Below are 11,824 nucleotides of genomic sequence, written 5' to 3'. Positions count from 1 at the left end.
CCAAAGTATAATGAAGTTTGTTTCATTCAACACTCAGCATGAAGTAGTGCATTTTGTGGTGGGGTTCACCAGTTATTTAGCACAAAATACCTGCAATGTCGAAATTTATTTTATCTTCAATACGAAAATTTATAACTTTGAAAACTGGTTAGATAATGTCACGTTCAACAACATTTATACTTTTGAATGTATATGCGTGCAAAATATTTAGATGTAAATTGTATTTTTATGTAAATTTGCATTATTAGTATTCGGACTGCTACATTGTATGTACATGTATGTAACAGATTCATATTGATTTGATTTTTTTTTTAAATAGCAAATTTACTGAATTTGAAAATTAAGAAAGATTTCGTGAAAACACTTTCGTGCTCGCCAGTACGAAAATTCTTGAAAGTGGGCTGATCATATTACTTAGCGTTAATTCTTTAACTTAGACTTTTTATATATTCTTTATATCATCTACGTAATGATAGTTATTATATATTGATATCTATAATAGCATTAATAGTAAACAATGGTACTTTCACGAACACTTTGTTAAATTGTTGTCGCCTCCTTACATGAGATGTTGGAGAATGATTGAGCATGACCATGTTGACATTTCATTTATTTTGAAAGACCGAAAGTTTAAAGGTCAAGTCCGCCCTAGAAAAATATTGATTTGAATAAAAAGAAAAGAATTCAAACAAAGAAAACTCTAAAAAATCCTTTAAAAGGAAAATTAAATACTTATGGCATTTTAATATTTCGCTTATTTTTTAACAAAATAATTATATACACAACTTAGTGACAGAGAGTGAGAGAGTCGATGATGTCTCTCACTACTGCATTTTTTTTTATTGCTCATATTTGCATTTTATTTCTTTTTTAACGATGTGATATTTATTTAAGGACCGATTTCACTGAACTATAAAATGTTCTACATTTTCAGGGAGGAAGACAAGAATATTTCATATGATAAAATTAAACAGAAGTAATGAGTGGGTAACGTCATCAGTCACCTCATTTGCATACTAATCAGAATGTGCATATAACTATTGTGTGAAATTAAGCAAAACTTCAAAATGTAATAACTTTCTTATTTGACATCGGATTTTCATGTAATTTTCAATGATATGTTTGTTGGATTATCCTCTTTTAATCTATGTAAGCTTTTTCGTAGCGCGAACCACCAGAGAAGAGGAGTATTCATATACCGTGTGAGTAAAAAAATTGGCATCCCCCGAATCCCCGATCGAAAAATAAAATATGTTATGTTTTTGTTGTGTATTTATGTATTCTTTGAACTATATCCGTTGTCTTTTTTCATATCTTCTTTTGCCGAATAGTTAAAAATAATAATTGTGATAATAATATTATCAATAATAGTGATAATTGTACAGAGCAAAAAACCGTGGTGTTAACCGGTGTATATAGAGGACCACACCAGTTATTTTACATCGATGTTAAATTGGTGGTGTTAGTTTTACACCTATGGGTGTTGTTACAACACATTTTGTTGTTACATTTACACTCTTTGGTGTTATGTTTGATCTCTAGTGTGTAATTTTAACACCTCAGGGTGTGGTCTTCTATTAACACCGATTGGTGTCAGTTTTAAAACCGCAGTTTTTACAGTATAATAACAATAATTATAGTGTTAATAATTAAAATGGTGGTTTCATTAACACGTTGATTTCCTGTGTTTCATTGTTGTCTTCTCCTTTTATGGATGTTTGAGAGTGATTGCGACTGACGTTTCCTTTAGTTTTGTTAATTGATTTCTTAAGGAAACACAGAATGAGAATGTATCTTTCAAAAATCATAGACTTAGTGCCGAATGCTATTTCGTCGCAAGAACTTCCAGAGAGTCGGAAGTATCGATTGATGTACTTTCTGCGGCAACTCGCATATAGCTGTTGAAAACGATTTCATACGAAGTATCATCATTTGGTATTTTCAATTTTCTGCAAGATTAGTTAGTGCTCGTCATTTTTTGAAATCACATTTGAATAAAAATCATTTTATTTTGAAATTTGATGACGGTCAACTGAAAATTTAGTGATTTTTTTGGAGACAACAGGTTAATGATGGAATATCTTTTTAAATTTTTTTTTTAGATTTAGATTTCATTTGATATGAAAAAAAATGAAAAACTAAAAGTAGAATTAAACAATGCAAAATGACATAATATGCCTACATGTACTAACAAATAAATGCAATTTATACATTCATATAAGAAACAACATCATAACAATAATAAAATGCAACATTTATATCGCTTAATAAAAATATTTCTAAGCACTGCATACTATTACCCAAGCTTTAGCACGGCTACACTGATTGGACGATCGAACATTCAAGGAATTCCTTCCTACCGAGTACCCATTTACTACACCTGGGTGAAGGGTGGCAATTGTAGATAAACGCCTTGCCAAATGATGCAATTGCTGCCGGGGATTTGAACCCCGAACCTTGTGGGACAAGGCATGAGGGAACCAAAACGATTAAAATCTTGTAGGCAGTTGTCGCTATACAAAAATCAGATTTTTAACATAAACAATTCCAATAGATAAAATTATTGTACAGATGGAGGGCGCCTTTGTCCATGGGAAGAGACAGTAGCCATGTGACAATGCTGATCTAAATTTTCACCAAAATTCTGACAGAGAGAAGATTCTGGCGGTAAGCAAAGTATTTTTCTGTTGATTGATGATCTGTGGCAGTGATTGAATAGTAATGGGACCTAAAAGACAGTTAGATACTCCTGAAAAGAATAACCCCAAACTGACGGCCCCAAGGAAAGTTATCGTGCAAGATTCAGACGCGACTCAGGCCAACGCCCCGGGGGAGGTTTCGGCGGGGGAGATGCTGGTCGGTACGGCTAAGCAAAGTGTTGGTGAGATGAAATCTGACACACCTCCGCATTGGTTTAGTAGTTTTGTCGACCGATTTGAGTCTCGCTTCACTCGTTTGGAACAGCGCATGGAGTTACTTCTTTTGGAGAGATTAGATGAAGTGAACCTGAAAGTGTCTGAGAATGAGGAGAAAATCTCTGCATGTGCCATTCAACTTGATGATGTTGTGGCAGAAGTGAAAAAGCTCAAATCAGAGAGAGAAGACATGATTGCCAAGATAGACGATTTAGAGAACAGATCTCGTCGTAATAACCTTGTTTTTCATGGTGTACCGGAAAGCCCTAGAGAAAGCTGTATGGAAGTACTGCAGGATTTCCTCCATGGATTTGTGGGATTATCTCCAGAAGAGTCTACATTTGAGAGATGTCACCGTACTCCAACATCAAAGCGCTCATACCCAGCAGATCAGAAGCCAGATCCAAGGGTCATACATGTGGCCTTCACATCATATACCATAAAGGAGCGAGTTCGTAAGGCATGCATCGCTAAATTAAAGGAGAATAAGGGAAAGAAAATCTTTGTATCTGAAGATTTTTCTAAATGTGTTCTGCAAAAGCGAAGAAACAAGTTGGATCTCATCAAGCGTTTGAGAGATGAGGGGAAGAGGCCTTTCTTCCTCTACCCGGACAGGGTGGGCTTCAGAGCTCGAGATGGAAAGTTGCACATCGTTGGTTGACTTTAAAAGTTATAGTGTATTTCTGTTTTTTTTTTTACTTTTTCATCAGAAACTTTGAAAGAGATGTAAACTGGTGTTGATTTTTATTTTGTATCTTTACGCTGTCATGAGTGTAATATCACCCCCCCCCCCCCGGCTGTTTACTTTGATTTTGTTTTACTTTCATCCATTGTTACTGCACTCAGGTGATCTTTACGGTTAGTATTTGATAGACATCACTTCATCTGAGTCTACTCTCTAGTCAGTCTTTTGGTGCCTTTATGTACGTGTACTACTGTTTTGATCTCAGTTGGTATAGGTTATTATTTAGCACTCATACACAGGGCTGTGTTTTTGATTTGAAGCCCTTTGTTTGATCTTGTGCTTGCCTTGCTTTATTTTTTTCATGTTTAATGATATGTATATATTTATTTTTTATTTTTATTTTTTAACGTCCTTGGTAATGGCAGATTGCATAACATTCATGTACCTTTTCTTTTTTGTGCTATTTTGTATTCCTTATGGTGGCTATGGTTTTGGAATAGGGTGTATCTTAAAAAATAATGTTTATTAAGCTCAGTTCTTTTAATTGTAGGGGGCTACAAGATTATGTTAAAAGGAAAAAAGTTTTTCATTTCTTGCGTTCTCTTAAAGCTGATATTGTATTTCTCCAGGAAACCCATTGTGATTTTAATGATGAATACTTGTGGAAAACCCAGTGGGGTGAAATAGCTTTTTTTGCTAGTTTTGCATCGAATAGTAGAGGTGTGGCCATTCTTATAAGAAACTCATTAAATACAAATATTAAATCTATTTTTAAGGATCCTCAGGGGAGGTTTTTGATTATAAATGCCATAATAAATGAACTCCCTATCACATTAGTAAATGTTTATGGACCAAATAATGATGACCCAGACGTTTTATTAAAAGTGTTTGCAGAACTTGAAAAATTTGATAATGAATTCATAATAGTAGGCGGTGATTTTAACACAGTTATTGATGACATTGATTATCAGGGTTCTAGAGATCACCATTCAAATATTAAAACTAGTGAAATGCTTTCTGTATTAATAGAGGTACTTGATTTTGGTATATCCTTGAGAGATAGAAGAAAGTTTAATTTTTTGATGAAAAATATCCCAGAGAGCTGGTTGGTAGAATTTGATGTTGACATTATTGGTGTTCATGATACTATTGTGTTTAATTTGTTACAGTACAAAAAGGTTCCTAAGAGTGTTTACAACATCCTACTTAGCCCCCATGTTCCAATTAAAAAATATGCATACTGGAATGATAATTTACTGTTACCTGTTGATATTAGCTGGGAAAAGATTCATTACACCAATTTCTTTTGTACTATTGACACTAAATTAAGGTCTTTTTATTTTAAAATTTTTCATAAAACTATTGCAGTCAACAGTTTCCTATTTAAGATCAAGAGGAAAGATTCTCCTGACTGCTATTTCTGTGGAAAGAAGGAAGAAACCTTAATCCATATATTCTGTGAATGTGAAAAGATTACTCCTATTTGGCATAACCTTATCACTGTTATCTCACATAAATTGAAATCGAACTTGTCTGTAACTAACTTTGAAATGCTTTTTGGCATCAGCACTGACAGATTTATTTCATATTTATTTTTACTTTTGAAATATCATATTTATTCCTGCAAGTTTAGAAATATTCATCCAAATTTTATTTCATTTAAATCTGTTGTTAAAAAACAAAAAGAAATTGAATATCTTTTAGCTAAAAAGAAAAATAGACTGCATAGTCATTTTAAGAAATGGCGTTTCGACCTTTAAGGGTGTGTATCATTCTTGCGTGTATACTTGATCATGCTGCATTATTTACTCTACATTACAGAAGTTTCTTGGAGAACTGTCCATGCCAACCTCTGTATTTATTCCTGTGACCCACGATTCTGATATCTAAATTCTATTTTTCTCTTTTTTTGTTTATAGATTGATACCCATACTGTTCCCCTTACCTAATAATCTCTAAGTTAAAATTCATACTGCCACTGTATGATGATATAGTGATTATTGTTTGTACATTATTTTTATATGAAGGAAATCATGTTTTTCTTTGAGCTGTTATCTTTTGCATAGTACAATGTACCGCTTAATTCGTCCGTATACTATTTACACGTGTATGTACTTTCAAGGGCGACCTCCGAGACTTAATTTATGCAAGCGTATTCTGGAGAATGTTTGACCTCCTGACCTTTTTCTCGAACTTGCAAAGTGTTTCCAAATTTATGACGTTGATGGTCCATATTTGGCAGGATCTTGGATTGGATGGAGCCACGTGGCTGAGGGTTTCCTCCCCTTTTTCTTTATGTGAACAAGGGTGTGTTTGTTTGTGTGTCGTATGCAGGATGGAGGGCAAAGATATTTGTGTTTGTACGGGGATAATGTTCTAATGTGTGTGTGTGTGTACGAGTGGAGGAAGAGTGAAAGGGGGCAGAGAGAGAGAGAGAGAGAATTGGGGCGGGGATCCTTCAGCTGCCTGTCCTCATTCTAGTCCGATTCCCCTTTTTTGGCTTCTGTTCTCATTTTCTTCAGGGCGGTCTTTTTTTCTATCTCGGCGCTTCCCTCTTTGAATACTTTTAGATAATTATATTATATCTGCCTTTTTCTTATTGTAATGTTTCATGTTCTTATGCTTATTTATCATGCTAATCATTTGTATATATTGTGATTGTTATGATTTATTTCAATAAAAACTTAAATAAAAAAAAAAAAAAATTATTGTACAGATGGTTGAGTTCTTTATTACAAAATATGATGCTATGTAAAAGTTTGTATTAAAATTCTCTCACCTTCCAGTCTAGCGTGGAGACTCTGGAAATAGAAAAATAAGTTGCAACTGCCGACTTATTCAAGTTTAAAGCTAATACCTTTGGGGTTTTAAGAGCGAATGAATACACTTATGAAATGGCTGCCAAATCAAAAAAATATCACTTTCTCCCGATTCCCATAAACACACTGGTGAGATCCATCATGACATAGTAAAAATGATGTACATTAAATTGCAATTCATGAATAGTTTCCCAACTTTCTGGTGTCATTTGAAAGTTGGCTAAGAAATGTTCCCCAAAAGTGATATAGTTATTGTTTGGCACACGAGAGGAAGTGTGATTGTTCAATCTTTTACTTCCTTCTAATTTTTGTTATCATTGTTCTTCGCTCGATTTTGATGGCGATTTTGGGCACGAAAGCAGCAGCTGAAGCTGAATAAAGTCTTTGAACTGTGAAATATTGGTGTTGTCACAGCCAAGGGGATGGTGTGATAGCTTGCGGTCCAAAGGGCAACCTCTTTCATACTAACCCAAAGTAAAAACTAACAACATTTTAAAGTAGAAATATATTGAAAATTGTAAAACTGGAGAATCATATATCACAATAAAGGAGAAAATGAGGAGAACACGATGGTGTACATCATTTATCATGGAGACGGATGAAACTCAGTTAATTGATAGTTTAAAGTTCTCTCTCTGAATGCTCCAAACACGCAGAATTACGTCCGCGAAATTGGGGATTTTTTTATGACGTCACTGTCTGTACGAGAGGCGTGATTGGCTCTCCCACGTGAAGCTCCACTTGCATGCAAAACCTGTTGCAAGGGTACATTTTCTCCACATTGTCACTGAATACTTCGATCCCGAAATGATCGAAAGAAAACCCAGAATTTTATCTTGATTTGGATTTTCAAATTGATGATTTTGAGATGAAGAGAATGATGATGAAGTGAAACAACACAGTGACGTAGTTGGAGGTAAATTGGGGGAATTACGCCGATGATGATGATGATGAAAATTCAACTTGCAACACAATCACAAGTAAAGTCATGTATATACCGATTCGCTACCAATTCATGCTGCTGGAAGTGCTAGCTACACCGCGCGGGCCAAATTGAATTCATGCTGAACATGAATAACCACATCCAGACAGTCTATCATAAGAAGGAAAATGATATAACTGTACTTACAAACAAGTGAATAATCCGAACCTGAAGGCAAATCAACTCAACGAATATCGATATGGCATATGCACTGACGATAAACTTCATGTGGCTGGATAGATTGTCACTCGTTCTGTTAGATGTAACTTTTATCTCATTAATTTGACAAAATTACGAAACTCGGGGAATTATTATTCTATATAAAAATATAGTAACATCTCTTATCATTTTTTGAATTATGATAAAACCTGTTTTGAAGGAAAACGTTGAGGTAAATTAAAATTAGATGTAAAAGATCATCCCATCATGCGTAGCATTATGAGCATTATGTGATCGTAAACAAACCATCACAACAACACATGCCGTATTGTTTGCTCGCCTTGGCTGAGACTGAGAGAATAGATCTATGCACGTGTTGCACAGCTCTCAATCAGCAAGGAAGGAATACGTGCATGTTTGCGATGGTTTGTTTGCAATGACATACAAGCTACGCATGTTGGGGGGGGGGGGATTTAAAAGTAATTTTAGTTTATCTCAACATTTTCCTTCAAAAGAGGTTTTATCGTAATACAAAAAATAATAAGAGATGTTACTATATTTTTATATATATAAATAATTCCCCGAGTTTCGTAATTTTGTCAAATTAATGAGTTACAAATTACATCTAACAGAACGAGTGACAATCTATCCCAGCCACATGAAGTTTATCGTCGGTGCATATCGTCTGCTGCTATTCGTTGAGTTGATTTGCTTTCAGGTTAATTCGGATTATTCACTTGTTTGTAAGTACAGTTATATCATTATTTTCCTTCTTATGATAGACTCTCTCTGGATGTGGTTATTCATTTTCATGGATTTAATTTGGCCCGCGCGGTGTACGTATAGCTACCACTTGTAGCAGCAGCTGCATGACTCATGAGTTGGTAGCGAATCGGCATGTACATGACTTTACTTGTGATCGTCAGGCAAGTTGAATTTTCATCATAATCATCGGCATTGTTCCCCCATTATTTACCTCCAACTACCTCACTGTGTTGTTCATTTCATCATCATTCTGTTCATCTTTAAAATCATCAATTTGAAAATCCAAATCTAGATAAAATTCTGGGTTTTCTTTCATTTCGTGATAGAAGTATTCAGTGACAGTGTGGAGAAAACGTACCCACGCAACAGGTTTTGCATGCAAGTGGAGCTTCACGTGGGAGAGCCAATCACGCCTCTCGTACAGACAGTGACGTCATCAAATTCCAGTCAATTCAGAGACCGATGCGAGGCATATTTCGGAGGGGCATTTTAGCGTTTTTTAATCGGCGATTTTCACCTTTTTGTATTATTTTCGGTATTTTTGAATGACCCACTGATGATCCCCACATCATTACCTTTCCATTGATATATAATAAGACCACATTCATAATCAATATATTTCTCCTTTAAGGAAATTAGATTTTAATTCCAGTCTTTATCAGAACAAGGCATCATTTCAAATTTAAAACACGAAGTGTGGATTTGAGCATTCAATAAAGAATAGAAATCACTTGTTGAATTCATCAAGAATCAAACATTCGGTATTTTAGATATGATATCTAACTTGTAAAACAATCCAGTCATGCAATACCTCCAGAACAAAGCAGTCTGCTCTGTTACTGTTTTAAACTTTAGTCCAGAAGTTCTTTCATTTCTATTTCTCGATTTCTTTGAATTTGGAACCTGACTTGAAAAACTTGCAGTGTACACTGAAGTAAATTCGTTGACCGTCTAACATGATTGAAGTCCTTTAAAAATAACCCTAATCAAACTTGACTAGCGTACTGTAGACCCAGAATTTTTTATCAGTTTACACCTCTACTCCTTCACTCAACGGACGTTACCGCCGCCAGACTGATGTATTCTTGTCCCCGAACAACCCCCCCCCCCCTTTTAAAGACACACACAACCCCACCCACAATCACCCACACGGCACACACTCTCACACCCCCAGACAATGTCATTTCGTCACCATTCACGAAATAAATCAATTTCCTGGTGTAAGGTGTGTTTTACTACATATTCAACACATGCTTGAAAACCTCGCTGAACTTTGCTGGGGGGGGGGGGCAAAAGAACTGAATCACATTTATCTCAAACAGCTTTTTAAGCCAATAAGGATCGTTGATTTCCGTCATTTAATAAGAATTAGCGTCTGGGGAATCCCAAAAAATGGCATAACTTTACAATCCAGTGGGTCGGAGTGTGATCCCCATTGATATCCTGGTAGGGCAGTCGTAAACCAGGACCATCCGCAAACTTTGGTGAATTCGACTGTTCTTTTGAGCTTTATTACAACGCTCCACACCACTCCGCTGTCACACTATCACACTGACAAGTGTGCTAATATCGGGCCTTGTCACACGTGAATCTTATATCATCATTGTAACGATGATTGCTATTGTAGTCGTGACTGTGATTAGCGTTCGTGATTCTAATCATGTTCTAGTTTGGTTTCACACGTGCTAAATATTCGTCATTAGCCTTATTTTTCCATTTGAATCATTCAAATTACGATTTTTTTTACCGTGTGAAAGGGCGGATAGACCATTTCATACTGCCCTTTCACACGGTAAAAAAGCGTAATTAGAATGACTCCAGTAAAAAATAACGCTAATGACGAATATTTAGCACATGCGAAACCAAACTAGAACATGATCAGAAATCACGAACACTAATCACAGTCACGATTACGATAGTAATGATGGTTTAAGATACACGTGTGAAAAGGCCCATTGTTACGGCCATATTGGAAATTTTGGTCAAATGACCTTTCATTTCTTTCATAATGATTGGCAGATTTAAAAGCAAGATATTATGTAAGCATGCCTTAATACAAAACAGGATGAAGAAATTGAATAGACCTGGTGATAGCATGCTAGAATAGCACACCAATGAACACTTGTCTGATTGTTTAGAAATTTATGTCCCAGGTAGAAGAACTAGATCCTCTGAAGACCCACTTAAATTAACATATCCAACAAAAAGAAAACAGACTGCAGATAGAACATTCACGGTTGCATCCTCTATGGAATGGAACAAGCTCCCTCTTGCAATAAGACAATCCCCAACAATCAAGTCTTTTAAGAAGTCACTTAAAACTCTCTTGTTCTAGGCAATTGCCTTCATTTAATATGTCATTCTGATTTTTGTTTGTATCTTTTATAATTATGTTCATTGAAATTGTGAGCGCTTTGGGCCATTTGGGAAAAGCGTGTTATAAATATTGAGTATTATTATTATTATAATTATGAAGGTATTTGTTTCATCTTCTTTGAATGCGTTAAGCCCCTTTTACACCTTCACGGAAGCAACACGGATCATCCCGGATTGTCAATCCGGGGTCATCCGTGTACAGTCCGGGACTACCGTGTACACTCCGGCTACTCATCCGGAGCCATCCTTGATGTACCGGCATGTCCGGGAGAAAAATGAACATGTTCAATTTTTCATCCCGGAGTACACGGACTGATAATCATCCGTGTTCATCCTTGTAGCCTCCTTGTACATCCATGTAGCTACCGAATGCATCCGGGAGGCTCCTTGTAAGAACCGGGTGATCCTTGTTGATACCGGCTTTTGATACCGGCTTTATCCGGGGTCAAATGTTTGTATTGTTTGCGTACATGAACAATAGTCCGTATTCATAACCAAGCACGAGCATGTTCCAGATGCTGCAAAAAGGGACGAAACTTCATTCTAGGAGGATGCCGGCGACAAGAAGTGATAAGGTCCGTGTAAAGACCCGGTAACATCCGTGATCATCCGGGTATTCCGTGTTGGCTCCGGGAGCATATCAGACAGGATCCCTATTGCTACCTTGCCTATCCTTGTAGACTCCGTACTTTTCCGTACATATCCGTGTTACTAACCAGTTAACTCCGTAATCGCTCCGAGAATGCTAGAAAAAATACAAATTTGTCACCCCGGATCATCACGGACTGAGATCCGTGATGATCCGTGTTGCATCCGTGAAGGTGTAAAAGGGGCTTTAGCATGATGTTATAACAATGTACTTGGCAAACTGTGAAATACCAGTCGCTAGTGGACGCATTGTTGTTTTGTAGATCTAATAAAGAGAAACACAATTGAAAAGAATATATGAATAATCAAAACATCAAAGTTGGCGCTTATCTCATCAAATATTAAACCGCCAACGTCACTTTAGTACCAATGACCCTCTTCTGATCATGCACAGAATGGACCACGAAATGGCTTAATTTTTTGTAGATTTAAATGCAAATACCAAGATTTAACGATATTTTTCATGATTAAACTA

This window comes from Lytechinus variegatus, chromosome 8, assembly GCF_018143015.1.
Source record: "Lytechinus variegatus isolate NC3 chromosome 8, Lvar_3.0, whole genome shotgun sequence".
Taxonomy (NCBI): domain Eukaryota; kingdom Metazoa; phylum Echinodermata; class Echinoidea; order Temnopleuroida; family Toxopneustidae; genus Lytechinus; species Lytechinus variegatus.
This window is presented reverse-complemented; position numbering follows the sequence as displayed.